Raw genomic sequence first — 17222 nt, 5'->3', positions numbered from 1 at the left:
ATAGAATACAGTGCCCCTTTTGGGATGTACCTTACCCAACACCTGCAGCAATTAGAAAGACCCCAAAAGTATCTCACCAAGAGGATCAAGGGTCTCAAACAGATGCCATATGCTGCTCGGTTAAAAAAACTCCAGCTCTACTCAGTTGCATACCGCCTACTTTGAGGTGATCTATGCCTGACATACAAAGCTATGTCAAATCCAGAATTAATGGACATGCTCCACCTCAGTAAATCTAAATCCCTTAGAGCCACATGCTCGAGGGACTTGAACCTCAGCACAGAAATAAATAGAACTTGCTGGAGGGACAGGTTCATAACCCAGAGGCTCCCTTCACTCTGGAATAGAATTCCAGTTCATGTGAGGCAGAGCACCTCACTAAATCTCTTCAAGAAGAATCTTGATAAGTGGATGGGGGATTGTAGGTTTGTCCCAGGGATTACTCCCGTGTCACTATTAGACAGAGGCACAGTAAACTAAACCTTAAAAAGGGCACAGTATACTCAAATCAAGGGGTGGCGTAAGCCATACAGAATCGGGCTAGGCTTAGGGCAGATAGCCTAGTATGAACCTATGAACCTATTAAGTTTATAAGATGATTGTTTGAAATTTGTCCCTATTTTTGGGACTGTATTCCCCCATTATTGGCTTCATCCAGGTTTTTTGTGCTAAGGTTGAGAGCAATGGTAAGAACTGAATTCACTGAACATGTTTGGGGGCTGTATTCCCCCATTATTGGCTTTATTCAGGTGTTTTGTGCTAAGAGTTTGACAGCTATGGTAAGAACTGAATTCACTAAATGGTAGCCATTTAAATTTCAGTCTTCCTCTCTTTCAAAAAACAGTTGATTTGGCATAGTGGTATGTTGCTCTGACTGTTTTGCACAGGGTGCTGGCCTCAAGACTTGGCAGTGAAATGTATGGTGGTAACACAGCATTTTATTCTAGCAACTTTCCAACATTATACCTGGAATGTTTAAAATGTGTCCCTAGTTTTTGCCCCCCCCCCAATAAATTTTGTCTTTTTCCAGATTTCTTGTGCTGCAAAGTTCAGAGATACAGCTGAGTGCTGAGTACATTTTACAAGAAGCTGAGATCTGCAGGGAAGCAAACGTTTAGTGATGCTTATGCTGAGTCTGCTTGCATTGTTAATAGTGCAACAGGTGGTGTACTTGCTTTTGATGCAAAAGGTTGTGGGTTCTACTCCCACAGTAGGCAAATGCATTGCTGATACTGCACAGTGTTGCAAAGGGGGTGGATGCTGTTATCCTTTTTGGTGAAGATACCAAGTAACTATGAACCTGTTATCAGTTTGTCATCCATTCCCTATTGCAATATTACTAGCTTATCATTTTTTAGTGTAACATAGGCAATTTATTTCTCAAGGGCAACAGGCAATTTATTTGTAGATGAAACAATGAGATATAAAGTTGTTTGCTAGCAGCAACTCCTTCATTAGTTACAGATCTCTTTAATGTGGAATTATTTAGATGACTTTTACTTCTTCAGAGATTGTGCATATTTACTGATACTGGTGGACTCTAGAAGTTTGAGTAGATTTTTATGATGGAAATGTTCTGAATTGGGCAGCTTTGTCATTATTGGTGCATGCATTTTGCTTCATTGTTTACTGGAAAAATGTTCAAAACAAATTTAAAATGCCTTCTAAAACTGTACTGTATTGTACAAGGAATATAATTTAATACTATCAGGAAGGTGTATCAAAGAGCATGCGTATGTTTTGTGAGCAAGGGACCTGTGATTTGAAAACAGCCCAAAGTTAATCTTTATCTGCCACTGGCAAAATGTATTTTCTTTGAATGTGGGTTTCAATGCTGTTTCAATGATTGTGAGTTTCAAGGGCAGAGAAGTTTTAATGTTAAGTCTGTTTTCATTGTGAGACTGCATTACTTTGTTTAGCATATATCTATTAGTGTTTGAGCTGTAAAATGCAAAATAAAACTTTCAGTTGAAGTCCAAATCATCACAGAAGTAAAGCAGTATTCACATTAGTGTTTATTGTTTATGGTAAATGGGGTGAAATAGCCAAGTAATGGTTCATTGGAATGGCTCAGGGGAGGCTCCATTCGACCATGATTTTGTGAGGGGGAAAGGCGGCAAACTCAAAGACAACCCTGGCTGAACTATACCCCTCAACTGTCCAGAGTTTTGCAGAATGAATATATTTTTGCTTCTTATTTTGGATTGTTCCTCATAAAATTTGTGTTTTTCTGGCAAATCATTTAGGAATTAAGTCACTAAATAATGACAGACACTGAGTTTCAGACTTCATAACCTTCAGAAAAATGCATGCTAAAGCAAGACCTGTTATTCTATTAACTGTCTCAGTTTATACAAGAGCAATTTTTAGTACTGTGTATATGTTCCCCCAATATATTTGGCCTTGTCCAGATTTCCTGCATTAAGAGGTTGAGAGGTACGTGCAAATAAATTGCTTTATAAAATTAGGCATATCCAAAGCTCTCAACTGTCCCCAATTTTGGCTCAAAATGTCGCTCTTCCCCTAATAATTCCTCTGCAAAATGTCAATTTTGGAAGAAAATGTGGAGGGTTTACAATTATTAAATAACTGTAATAATCAGAGTTATACATTACGTTTATTTCAGAAATTCATGTAGATTCTTTTATTTTGTCAGCTGCTCAGGTTAGCAGTACTAATATTAAAAAAGGTGTTCCTTCTTTGACAGGTTCCCAGCTGTATTGTGTGGCTATTTTTTATTTTTGCATCACATTTTTGGTCCATTGTTCATAAAATTGTGTTTTTTTGCAAATTAGTGGCAAATCATTAAAGACTGAAGTTAGAAAATTATGACAGACACTTGAGTTTCAGATTTCATACTAATGCAAGACCTACTATGCTATTATCTTTCTCAGTTTATAAGAGCAATATTTAAAAATTGTCCTTATTTTTGGGCCTTTGTCCCACTTCTATGCATGGCTTTGTCCAGATTTCTTGCTCTGATGTTACGGCCATCACAGTTAGCCAGAGACATTTCAAATTGTGACATACTTGTTGCACCCCACTCCCCCATGGGGTCTATATTATATCAGTGAATACTTAAAAAAGTGAACAATGAATAATCGACCCCATGTAAGTGAAAGCTTACCTCTCAAAAGCTCAAAACAGAAATAAAAAGAAAGAAAAAGAAAATTGAAATAATACATAAAGTGGGGGGCTTCACCCTATACCCCCAATGTGGGGGGTTGTGCCCCCCACACCCCCTACTTAAATATACCAACTCCGAGATTGCCGTACAGTGTCAAAAACAGCAAAGTAATGGGAGCGGCCAAGAAAATTCTTTCCCTGCCTTTTCATTGTTTTAAGTTCAATTTAGATGTATTCGATAGAATGCGCCTTTGGTCATCTAATAGGAACCCTCCCCCATGTAATGACTCTGAATGTGTCCAAGCAAGGCAAGGAGCAGCTATGCAGTGCAAATGTGCAGAGTATCCCCCCATCCAGGGTAGACACAAGTACTACAGTGGCTTTTCATCTGTCCTTGATTTTGCAGAATGTTCTGGTTTCTGTCATATTTTTATACTGTTGATTTTTTGCTTATTATTATTCAGAAAGTGCCTGTTGCTCTGTGTTTAGGTATCAGTGCTTTAATGACCATCAGGTAAGCTTGTCTGAGATTGTAAGATGCAAGTAAGCTTTAATAAGCATACTGTTAAAGAATTGCCAACACTGAAAGCCTTTCTGTTGTTGCCATGCAGAGAATACTTGCATAACTAGATAACCTATAAGCCTTGGGTATTGAAATGCATATGACACTATTTGTGATAAAGGACAGATTACATTATTTTAAGAAGCTCATTACATTTGTTGGAGACTTGCAGTCATCTTTGCAGGCTTTACCTGTAAACTAAACAGAATGTCAATCTGTCATGTGTGGTCCATAACCTGTGCAGTAACTCTTTAAGCAATGTATCTTAAGCTTGTTTCTTGTTTGCTTTTCATTTTTTACTTTGATTATGTTTTCCACATGAAACAAGTAGATAGCAGTTGTCAGGCAGCAGGCCTTTTTGGATAAGAAACATTTTTACAAGTGGGGTTAACACAGAGATTGCTACTTTCAGCATGTTACTTGCTACTTTAATAAAGCTGAATATAAATTATAATTAGAACTGCAGTATAAGGAGAAGTGGTTTGAGTTGAGTGCTGCTTGTTTTTCTCATACTTGATTTTGACTGGCATTCCAGTAATGTATTTAAAAAGTAATTTATTTTTTCATGCCTCACAACGTTTTTTGTTTCCATCTAGATATTAAGTAAGCTGTCATGCAGCCAATGCATTGACATATTTTGTCTTCTACATTTAATTTTGTCTTGACTGGACTCTCATAATGACGGTTTGGTACCCAGGGCAGCGTATTTAATTAAAGTTACAGTTTTTGTGGTTTTGAGCATAGCTTCTCCCCTTTCTAGTTGGTCACACCCCCTCCCATTGACCCCACCCCTTCAGCTGTCTCCTGCAGCCCCCCTTTGATTTGAAGTCACCAGACACCACTGGTATGTGCATAATAGTAATGTGGAATTTGGTACTGTGTGTGGCAACATTCAGGTAGTGCTAACAAACATTTCTCCCACAGGTCTGTCAGATACCAACACTGTGCCCAGAAATACAAGAATGATATCCTGTACTGGTACTGTTTACTTTGGAATTGTATTGTGACTGATGCAGTTGCTCCAAATAATAAGGTATTACTCAGAACTGTCACCCACACTGTCCTACAAAATATAACTGTCTAGGAAATCCTGTATAAGAGTGTTGTAATACAAGGTCAGAATGCAAAACCACAGGAGAATTATAAGACAGAAATCAGATAGGAGATATACAGCAATATCTATATAGCACACACAACTCTGATGCAGCAGACACAGCCATGGTCTGAATCCTGGGAGTGGAAGTAGGCTGAATACAGAGTCATACCCCATAACTGTACAGATAAAACCAGAATGTTCAGTATATGGGCCCATATCTGCTTCCTTTCACCCTGTCCCCCTGAGACGTCTGTGGGATGATCCCAGATGTCTAGGCAGCAAACAGAGAATGCAACTTATTCTCACACATCTATGAGAACAAACCTATCACTCTAGCAACTCCTGAAACTGTTATGAGAGTAATATGTCAAGTATGTCCTATTTACACTCCCATGTTGTCAAGTTGTGACCAGAGTGTGTACAGTAACAGAGTGAGATGTATATGCATAATACTAATGTGTAATCTGGTACTTTGTGTGACAATATTCAGGTAGTGCTAACAAACATTGCCCCCACAAGTACGTCGGATACGAACACTGTGCTGATAAAAAAAGCTTGATACACTGTACTGGTACTATTTACTCTGATATTGTATGGAATTGTGAGTGTTGCAATTGCTCTGAATAATAAGGTATCATGGATCACTGTCACCCACACTGTGCTACATAATATAACTGTGTAGGAAAGCCTGTATAAGAGTGTGGTAAGTCACTAAAGGTTGAAGAGGACAATAGACTAGATATATCCCAGTTCACCTGCATATGGTCAAGACATGGCCAGAGTCTGTGCAGAAAGAGATGGACAGCTATGTGCACAACATCAACTTGAAATCTGTGAGTATGTGTAGAAACAGTTAGTGTTATCAAACATTTCCTCAACAGGTATACGAGGTAAGAGGTGTATACTGCAGGTAAAACCAGTTCATGTATAACGATGCTGACAACCATATCACTGTCCAAACTAAGGCTATAGGGTACTGTAGTAATCCTTGTAAGGTACAGATAACAGCACTGACTAGGAAAGTAATGTGGACTACAGGGATATACTAGTGGTTAATTGAGAACTTTCTATCCTCCCCACCATATCTCCAACAATAAACTACATACCCACCTCAACTAGTATGTAATGACTTCACTGTTCTGATTATGTCCTATTGGTTAATAATTATTTAACTCTGTTTCCATGCATGTGCTATATTGAAATATTCCAACATTGGTGGCATGGTGCCATCAATGTACCTGCATGCTGTTGTTATTACCACAGTGGTCCCATATATGCATGTGTTCTATTTGCTATGCAACTGTTCTGCAACTGGTGTCTCGGTTAATGGGAATATCTATGCATGCTGTTATACCTAACCCTGAAATGTGTTGAGTATTACTAACCCATATATGATGATAAAATTTAAACACTATAGCACATTTGGGAAGGCCAGTCCCAGCAGACCCACCTGTCCCACCTCAGCTGGCAGTCTCACCGGGCACCAGCATGTCTGGGGCCCAACCCAGGACCTCCTCATCTGTTGGGCCCGCACCACCTTTGGGTGGAACCACCTCAGGGGATGGGGCTCGTCCCCCCCTGGGAGCGAGCGTGGACAGGAACCTGTCACCCATCAACAGGTCTGGGTCATGGTGCATAGTGAGCTTTGCAGAGAGGTCGAAGATCTGCTACACCAGCTCGAGGGCCGTGTATTGCAACTAGAGGGTCAGCCTGGCTCTGTGACTCAGCCCCCAGCACAGCCACCTTCAGGGCTGTTAAGGTGCAGTGGTGACTGCCCATGGGTGGGAATCTCAGTCCCACTGTTTCCACTAGGGGGCTCATTGGCTTCTGATGTCCCAAAACCCCTCCCAGTCAAGGTGTCTGCCCCCCACATGTGTCATATACTGCCCCTGTATACACCTTGTTTGTCTTGTCTGTAAACCTACCCAAACTACTTCCCCAAATATACCTACTATCCCTCCCCAGCATCCCACTCTCACATGAAAAAAAGGGCAATCTGTTCCCAAAAAAAAAATCTTGCACCATACATAGCTGTCCATATTGCACACGTGCCCACTGGACACATGCAAGCTGGTCTAATTGGCATCAGAACATATTAATGCTGTCCTCACCCCTCTCTCAGGGGTTTGAATATCCAACTCTACCTTCAAAGTCAGTCTATATGCACAGCTGTTGCTGTAGAAGAAATGGGCAGCTATGGACCTTCCCTACACCCTTCTTGCACATCTCTAGCTATTTTCCCTACTGTCCTTCCCTCTTTGTGCCCCTTTTTCAACACTTTCCTATCAACCCTTTTTTTCTTTTCTTTTAAAGAAATTAGCACAGGGGTAAGTGGGAGTAAGCACTTTACACAGACACATATATGCAGTAAGCGGGTTTAATCCTGTTTGTGTGGGGGTAAGCAATGCTTACACAGGTTAAGCAAATGAAAAGCTAACTGAGTTTAAGAAACTGCAACTGGAAGTTAGTAATGCGTACCTCCATGCAAACCCACGCAAGCCTGCTTACAACTGCTCAGAAGTGCCTTAATCACTCTGGATCCAACAGCCCTTGTTCTGCCCAGCAACAAAATAAACAGCTTCCGCAAGGCTTGAACCCAAGACCCTGCACACCATATTCAAAATGATTTACCTCAAAGCCATGCCAAATATACACATTCCACATGTTTTCACAAACATATCATCTAGCCCAGGCATTCAACAGCACAGGGAATATATTTCAATATGTAGATGTATGTGTATGTATGTGTATTAATATCTACATAGATATAACATATCTATATATGCATATATAGATATATATATATATATATATATATATATATATATATATATATATATATATATATATATATATATATAAAATATATACATGCATCTATACATATGCATGTCTGCATCTATATGTATATATATATATATATATATATATATATATATATATATATATATATATATATATATATATATATACAACAATTAATATATATGGAAACAGATATCTATATATATATATATATATATATATATATATATATATATATATATATATATATATATATATTGGTATTTACGGACATACATCTGCAGATAAAAATGGGAACATAACGAAAACATATATGCCCACATGCACCGTTAATGGGGTTGAGAAGCCCCAAACAACATGCATCTTGTACAAATAGGTATTCCCCCCCACAGCCAAACACATCTGCCTTGCAACACATTACCAGCTGTTGCAGATCCCATAACCAGGACTTGACACGACATGAGCAAAAAGTGTTAACAGTACTCCATCCCACCTGTATGATGTCAGGCCGGTATCAGTAACATATCATGCAGTACAGTCTGGCTCCAATAGGGAATGCACAATGTGGAAGCAATCAACATCCCTAGGATACATATACACAGGCAGATATATGCAGATACAGATATATATATATATATATATATATATATATATATATATATATGTAACTACAAATACAAATGCAGAGATATGTAGAGGAAGATACATATGTAGAAGTTGCACACAATATGGAACAGCCACTATGCCTACCGTTACCACCTTACCAACTGGACACTGTATGAGCCACCCATACAAATGACAATCATCTGCAACATATACCCACAGAGAGTTCAAAGGATACAACACCACACACAGGTTTGCATACATGGGAAAGCTTTATTTGTGTACTATTACAGTTGTATATGCCATGTCATATAGCTGTTTAGAGACTGACATACATATAAACAGAGTAATGCAACTGTGAAACGGTTATACTAATACAGTAGTCTGGAAAGGTTTACATATATTGCTGTCCAGACCAAGGCCTTCATGTAGTACAATAGTAAAGACCGACTGGGCCACAGGATACCAAACAGCCAACAGTATGTAATGCAGATATATAGGTCAGAAGCCTCTATTTACACTCTGTACACAATCCCTAGGAGGTAAAGACAACAGTTGACACAATAGGATGTAACTGTTACATAACAAGGCATAATTGACACCATCACAATCACACTGACAAACAGAACAGTCTGTATGGTAGGAGGCATTAAGCCTGCATTTACCCAAGGTGGATTGTATGGTAATGTACATACAGATACCTTAAGGCAGCTTACCCCTGATACCCCCACATGTTGTAACAGCCTAGGTTAGTTATGGTGCATCCCCCCACTAGACTCTCTAATACAGGGCCATATACCACTGTTTCACACACTGGCCTCTGGAGTGCATAAGGGCACACATGTATTGTGTAGGTGAAGCCCACACATATATGGCCCCAACTCCACAGTATGTGTGGGGGACACAACAGCAGTGGACTGATGGCAGGAAGGCACCATGACATACTCACAGCCCACTGCAGAACAACCCCTAACAGCATGTCATATGTGCAAAGCCTGGTATGTAGGTGGAAGACAGAGGCTGGAACACAGGCCCATATGTGTAAAACTGTTGTCATACACTAAGCAAGTTGCTGGTGTTACAGGATAGTCTGCAACATACCCTTAGGAATATGAAGTTAGAAACAGAAATGGATGTAGCCATGTACTGATAGCACTCAACACTCACACTGCCAGTGATATATCTGACACAAGACCTGTGTGGTTGACAGACAAAACATAATAGGCATACCTCTGGCCATCAAAAGGACAGGCCCACAGTTGAGAGCTATGCAGACAAACTACATTCCAAGTTAAACTAGTATGTGCACACAAACCCTGTAACTCCAGTGCTATACAATGCATACAACAACTCTACTCACACTCTGTCTGTAATTCTGGAACCTCCTACAAATATGTAGCTGGCCTGAGTGTGCAGGTTTTCCTGTAAGCGGTATTGCTACCTGCTGTCTGTAACACTGATGCCCACACACAGGAAGGATGTTCATCATACAGGAAAGGTAAAGGAACCATGCCCACATGATGTAGGGATTTATAGCAGGTGGTTGGCATGACAGTGGTAATTGGAAGTACTACACAGCATGCTGCATGCAGGTAGCAAGTTGAGAACACTGATTTGTGCAGAAGCCATCACCTGATCATGTGCATCACCTACAAAATCCATGCTGCAATCTATTCAAAGCAGCTCAATCCATTTACTGGGGAGAGACCGAGAGAGAGAGAGAGAAAGAGAGAGAGAGAGAGAGAAAGCCAAAGGCAAAGCCAAACCAAAAAAAAAAAAAACAAAGAAAATAATTACATCCAGCAAGCTATCCAGAACATACATCATTCCCACAACAGGTGTGCAAAGTGTATACGCATGTAATTGAATGTAGTACTTGGTCCATAATAATGGGATAGATGATGTGGAATGATTTATATGTGCCAGCAGCTGTTGTTTTAATGATGTTCAACTGAACAACTGCTATGGACAATAGTGTCTGTGCTTGTGGGTAGTGGGTCATAGCTATCAACTGTGCAGATCAGCACTGACTGACAAGATGTAAGCCATCATAGTGTATATTATGTAATGGGAAGTATGTATATTATGTGGCCAATAGCTGGTGGTGGAAGTAATGCCATTATGATGGACACATGGGATACACAGTCCACCCCTTGCAGGATAATCAGGTTAATCTGTAATGTAACATGCAGGAAGGCCATAGGTGTGTAATAGGGTTACCTGCAATCTGGTCCTATATATACGCCCCAATGTCAGGCTGTGTCCATATGTGGCACCTGTCTGTGTTGTAGCAATGCAGAACAGTGCAGCTATGCAGGAAGGTGTTGTTTGATTGTGGACCTGATGTCTTAATGTACCCCACATGTAGGTATGCATATGTGTATATATGTACACATGGATCAAGGACGTTTGTTTGACTGAGCAAATGTCCAAATCCATAAAACCCAAACACACTTTAACAAAAGTGCTTTTATTAAAAAAGCACTTTCATTAAAGCGTGTGACAAAATAAAAAAAAACACTACATTTACATTTTAGCAGGGGGGCTTTGCCCCCCACAGCCCCCAACTTTAATATTCTCCCTCCAAAACCGCACTACAGTGGGGAAAAGGAAAATTTCCCTTACGCGCACTGTAGTACAGCCTCGGCAGCAATCATACTTACGCAAAAGTGCTTCTTCAGTGAAAAGCACTTTTGCGTAAGTATGCCCAGCCGTTTGGATTTCGGATGTTTGCTCAGTCGAGCAAACGTCCTAGATCCGTACACATATATAATATATAAAACTATATATATGTATATATATATATATATATATATATATATATATATATATATTTATAGGCGGCCGCGGTGGTTCAGTGGTTAGTGTTGCCGCCTCACAGCAAGAGGTTCTCTGGTTCAATTCTCAGCTGGGTGTCTTCTGTGCAGAGTCTGTATGTCCTCCCTGTGGTCGTGTGGGTTTCCACCAGGTGCTCCGGTTTCTTCCCACATCCCAAAGACATGCAGTAGGTGGATTTGAAATTCTACATTGGCCCTAGGTTTGAGTGTGTGCATGTGACTGTCTGCCTTCTGTGGAAGGTTTGGTGCCGGGCTGGCAACTAGACACTGTAAAATGTCACTACCAATCATGAGCGGACATATGATCTGCTGTGGTGACACCTAACCGGGAAAAAGCAGAAAGAAGAAGAAGATATATATATCTATATATCTTAGATATATATATATATATATATATATATATATATATATATATATAGACTGTGTATACTATCATTGTACAACCTCACCTGTATGTGTGTGCATCCTGGTGGTTAGTTAGATTGTCTGTAGGATCACTTTCATGAAGTGGAGGGAGGTTGATGCATGTAGGATGTGTGTGTGCATGTGTGTGTGCTTGTGTGGGTGGCTATGTATGCACATGTGTGATTGTGGGGTGTTCATACAACAGTACCTCCCTTTGGGACAGTGCAGTTCATGTACATGGACTGCCACATTACACACCAGGAATACTATTCATGCATGTAATCACAGGACAGCTGATAGTATAATAAGGTCTGTAGCATGGAACAGGAATTGAGAGGGAAGGTAGACACCAGTTATACCCTTAATATCACATTCAGCAGAGAGGTGACCTACAACCCACATATACAGCTCTACAGATGCATTGGGGAAGTACTAGTCAACACCAGGGAGTGTATCCATAAATTACAGTTGTCACATGATAGGCTGATTGAGCAGCATATCTGGAATGTACTGAGCAGTACATACACATGACACACCAGTGCATAATATTATGGAGTGAACATAGTAGCCCACACATATAGGGGCCATGCTCATGATGTCTAGTCATACGCAGGGTGAACACTGAATGACAGCAGTGAGGCCATGTAACACAGCTACACACAGGTCAGGCAGGTAATGTAGTAACAGGTCTTGTGTTGTGCTCACTTGTATAGGCATTTAGAGTGCTGATATGTTAATGAGTGGTATCAATGTGTGTATGTTACCAAGTGTGATGCAGGATGGAGAACACATGGAAATATATGTGGGACTGTCTGTAATGTCACGGACAGGTAGGTATTATGGTGGTGTGTGTGTGTGTGTGTGTGTGTGTGTGTGTGTGTGTGTGTGTGTGTGTGTGTGTGTACTGTTAGGGAATGCTGTACAGGTTTTAAAGTGTGTTTATTGTTTTCCCCCACAGGTGGGGAGGTGGGTCAGGGTCCCTCCTGCATGCAATCATGCAATCCATAAAAGAGAAGACACCCTTGATCATTATTAGTAAAAAAATACGAGCACTCATAAAATCATCCAAGGCCAACTTTGAGAGAAAAATTGCAATAGATTCAAAAGACAATCATAAGGCCTTCTTCAGCTATGTTAGAAACCTGGGTGGAAACTCCCAGATATGCGCAGAATTAGTCCAATATTATACAAAAATCACTGAACCCACAGACATTGCCAACATACTGGCAGACAGGTTCAGTGCAAACTTCACCCCCCTCTCCCCCCCAAAAGAGAGATAACTATCCCAGCGGAGTGTATCCTCCCAGACATCTCAAATGCGCCGGTGAAAGCTGCTCTCTCTAAAGCTAAAAACACAGCATCAATAGGACCGGATGGTGTCCCCGGCTGTGTGCTACACGAACTCAATGAGGAACTAAACCCGCATATAAGGCAGCTGTTTAATCTTAGCCTTACCACAGGATACGTGCCCAAGGAGTGGTGTACGGCAACTGTGGTCCCACTCCACAAAGGCGGTACCTCTACGGACCCTAGAAATTACCACCCCATAAGCTTAACAAGCCTGGTCTGCAAAGCTATGGAGAGAATCATAATGGAACTCATAAACAAAGACATAGGGGACTTGCAGACATTGGACCCGACCCAGTTTGGCTTTGTCAAGGGCAGATCATGCCTTTTGAACTTGGTCGACTTCTTCGAAACAGTCACCAAGGCCATTGATGAGGGAAAGGCAGTCCATACAGCCTACCTTGACCTTGCAAAAGCTTTCGACACAATACCCCACTCAGGTATTATAGAGAAACTTACCAGCTTAAATGTAAACCCATATGTCACAAGATGGGTTGCAAACTGGCTAAAGGACAGAACCCACAGGGTTAGAGTTGCTGGTGTCACGTCAGACTCCAAGCCGGTCACAAGTGGTGTCCCACAGGGCTCAGTCCTTGGCCCCCTGTTGTTCGGCATCTACTTCTCAGAAGTACAGGCAAACATAGGAGGACTATGGCTGACAAAGTTTGCAGATGACTGCAAACTGGGCGCCATAGTGGAAAATACATCGGACACAGATGTCCTTCAGAGGGGTCTCACGGAAACTGATAACTGGTGCCAGAGCCATGGCCTGAAGTTAAATGCCAAATATGTATAGTCATACCCTTCGGGAAAAACAAGGTAACCCCAAGCTACCATATAGGTGGCAATCCATTAAGCACAGAAGAGGTTATCAGGGACCTGGGGACCCAGGTTGACAGTGGCCTTTCTTTTGACACTCACATTGATAAAGTGGTTAGAAAGACCTTCTACATTGCCCACCTGATCATGAAGGGATTCACATCCAGATCAAGTGAGGTCATTGTTCCCCTGTACTCTTCACTTATCAGACCAATGATTGAGTACAATGCCCCATTTGGGATGTATCTCACCCGACACCTGCAGCAATTGGAGAGACCCCAAAAGTTCCTCACCAAAGGATAAAGGGACTCCAAAATCTGTCATATGCTGCCAGACTGAAGAAATTCCAGCTCTATTCAGTCGCATACCACCTGCTCAGAGGTGACCTGTGCCTGACATACAAGGCCATGTCCAACCCGGAATTAATGGACATGCTCCACCTCAAAAAATCCAAATCTACCAGATCCACTAGAGCAAGCAACTTAAACCTTAGCACGGATTTAAATAGGACATGCTGGAGGGATAGATTTGTCACCCAGAGACTCCCTATGCTGTGGAATAGAGTCCCGGTCCATGTGAGGCAGAGCACCTCGCTGGCTCTGTTCAAGAGAAATCTTGACCGGTGGATGGGAGATTGTAGGTTTACCCTGGGAATCATCTCTGTGTCACTGCTGGACAGAGGCATAACAAACTAATGGGCACAGTATTTTTTAACATAAGGGGTGGCGAAGTAACAAAAACTTTGGGCTAGGCTTATAAATGCCTTAGGGCAGATAGCCTAGTATAAACCTATGAACCTATAATCTAATGGTGTCCATACTGACACCGAAGATAATGACAGTACTGTTGAGGCATAGGTGGGGTTGTCAGGGGCCAAAACAGCGCCATCATTTGACATCCCCCTTTTAACCACCCCACCGCTACACACTGTTTCAGTGCCTATACATACCCCATCACCAGTGGCCATAGCAGAGGGACAGCTGGTATTTGGTGGCTGTTCACAGGGAAGTGTGGTAACCATGCCTAATGTGTCTGGTTACAGCAGGCATAGCCGGATGTCTGGCAGGGCACCACAAAGTCAGATGTCCCAGGTTGCTCATGGTAGGGTTGCTGGACATCATGCCCCTGGCTGAGGCAACATAGCTGGTACCAGCAGGCGCATGTTTCAGGTTGTCATGGAGGCTCAGGCATGTATAGAATATTGCACCAGACAGGGCCTGAGGCTGCAGAGGGCTGCTCTCACATCTGCAAGTGACAACGCTAGTGAACTGGCAGGTGCCATCCATGTGTTAACTGAGTTCATGGATAGACAGTCAGGTGAGATGATGGCCCTCATTGACTGTGGTCTGTCTGTGCTTGGACGTGTGGTGGGAGTGCAGCTACAGTGGCATGGACATAGGCCAGCAACACCAACAGCTGTCAGTCAATGTGGACATGCTAGGACACCAAGGGGTGCCCGTAGTGGCAATACCAGCCCTGGCAGTGCAGAGGGGTGCTGTCCACACCACACCACAGCAGGCCACATGCACGTGATCCTGGCTAGTCCCAGGAGGGGCCTGGTACCAGTGGACATTTGTCATCAGTAGGTGAGAGTAGCACATTGATGCCTGTACCTGGACGTGCCCATGGAACCGCTGGCAGGCACAGTCCATGTGTCCATGGCCAGAGGCAGTGAACTGTACATCCTGCCAGGTATTGTCTGCAGCTGTCCATAAACACCTGTGTAGGGCAGCCACAGGGCAGAACTGTGTGCATGCATACCCACACATTATACAAACACACCTAGGGCAACTTCATACCTACACACACCAAAGCACCATGCCCAGCTCACTGCAGTACACCCCTCACCCACACACACACATGGTGTGAAATGTATGGCCCACCCTCAGCCTCTGGCAAAACACCATCCCACTTTGTGCATGTGATGATACCTGTGCCACATCCCTATCATCCATACCATCAATGCAGGGACAGGCTAATATGGTTCTGATACACATGGTGACTGTACTACAGTTTACCACAGTACTGCAGTGTAACATGTAAGGAGAAAAGTGTAATGCATATATGGCAGTTAGTATAGCTGTCCAGCAATGATGCATTATAGCTGTTAGTAACACTGGTTGGTTGTGGTCTCTATAATGTTATCCATTTGTGTTGTAGATGTGCATGTGTCAGCACAAGGATGGTCTGCAGTCATATTCCACAATGGGGTATGGCACTGTGGTGACACCATGGCTCTGAAATATCTGGGGTACACTTGAACACATGTCACAGGTTACTAAAATGGTTACTGCCTGTGCCACATGGACAGGTGACTTGCTGAGGAGTGTATACCCTGCAAAATGATGTAGACTCATCCACATACACACACACTGTTACTTGGCAACAATAGGACTAGACCCCTACCTAGCTATGTAGTGATACTGAAGTGTGTGGCTTACATTGCACACACCACACAGCATTAAGGGTGAGGTGTGTCCCAGGTTACATGTTACATGCAGAACATCCCCAGACATGTACAATATGCTAATGGGGGATATAATGTGTGTATATGGACAATATGTAGTGTGACATACCTTCATATACACATTAACAGACACATAAGAGGCAGACACACATCTGTGATACCAGGGTCTATCACTGCTAACTAACTTGACCATTTGTACAATGTGCTACAGGTAGGCTGCACACAGCACATGCATAACTGGTCTGGATTGTGGTATCAGTTACTTGTATGGTTGATGGTGACAGTGGTTACCATAATTTGGTACATGGGACATATACTGGGTGTACCTTGGTGTAATGACAGTGTACATAGCACCCACATCCCCAGAGGATATTGTACTCCCTGAAACCCATGATGACACTCTGCCATACCCACCATCACACATTGGCTGTGACTCCAATACAACCCATAGTATAGCCCAACAGTGGTGTTACAGGTATATGCATCTAATGCTTACCACATGCATAGTAGGGTGTTGCATTGTCATGCCTCACCTATGGGCAGCAACAACACTATCTGTACTACTGTGTGGCAATGGGTATTGTAATAGGAGTATTTCACCTCAGAATGCTGTACCCTACAGATATACGGACATGCACAACTACACACACATGCCAGAATACAATGGGTATCCCATCCCTATCAACCCATTTGTAAAACACTGTTTGTGCAGCCGGTATGGGGTGGAGCTTAACAAGGTACATGCAATGTCCCATACAGCTGCAGCCACAACTGACTATGGTAATGGTTGTTGTGTTGCTTGTGAGGGCCTGCATGGAATTCCCAAGTAGAGGTGTGCTAACATACAGACACTGCTATACTCAGTCATGCACACATACACATGTGTCAGTAAAGGGGTGCATTGCTGCAGGTGGTCATAGCTGTGTACCTAGCTATTGTCCAAGGAGAGATGGGTTGTGTAGGGGTTGTGTGTACAGTGGTATCCTGCCACCTGCCAGGTGGCAGCAGGCAATCTATCAACAGATACTACTGTGGTGACCCTCAGGGTGAGAATGACATGCATCAGCCAATCCTCCAGGTGCCTCCTGCACATGGCCACTGAGGTGATCATGTTGAATGTATGCAACATGCATTACAACACATGGTTAGTGTCTG

Source organism: Protopterus annectens, chromosome 1.part1 (assembly GCF_019279795.1).
Source record: "Protopterus annectens isolate FY-2018-M chromosome 1.part1, PAN1.0, whole genome shotgun sequence".
Lineage (NCBI taxonomy): Eukaryota > Metazoa > Chordata > Ceratodontiformes > Protopteridae > Protopterus > Protopterus annectens.
Note: the sequence above shows the minus strand (reverse complement) of the source record.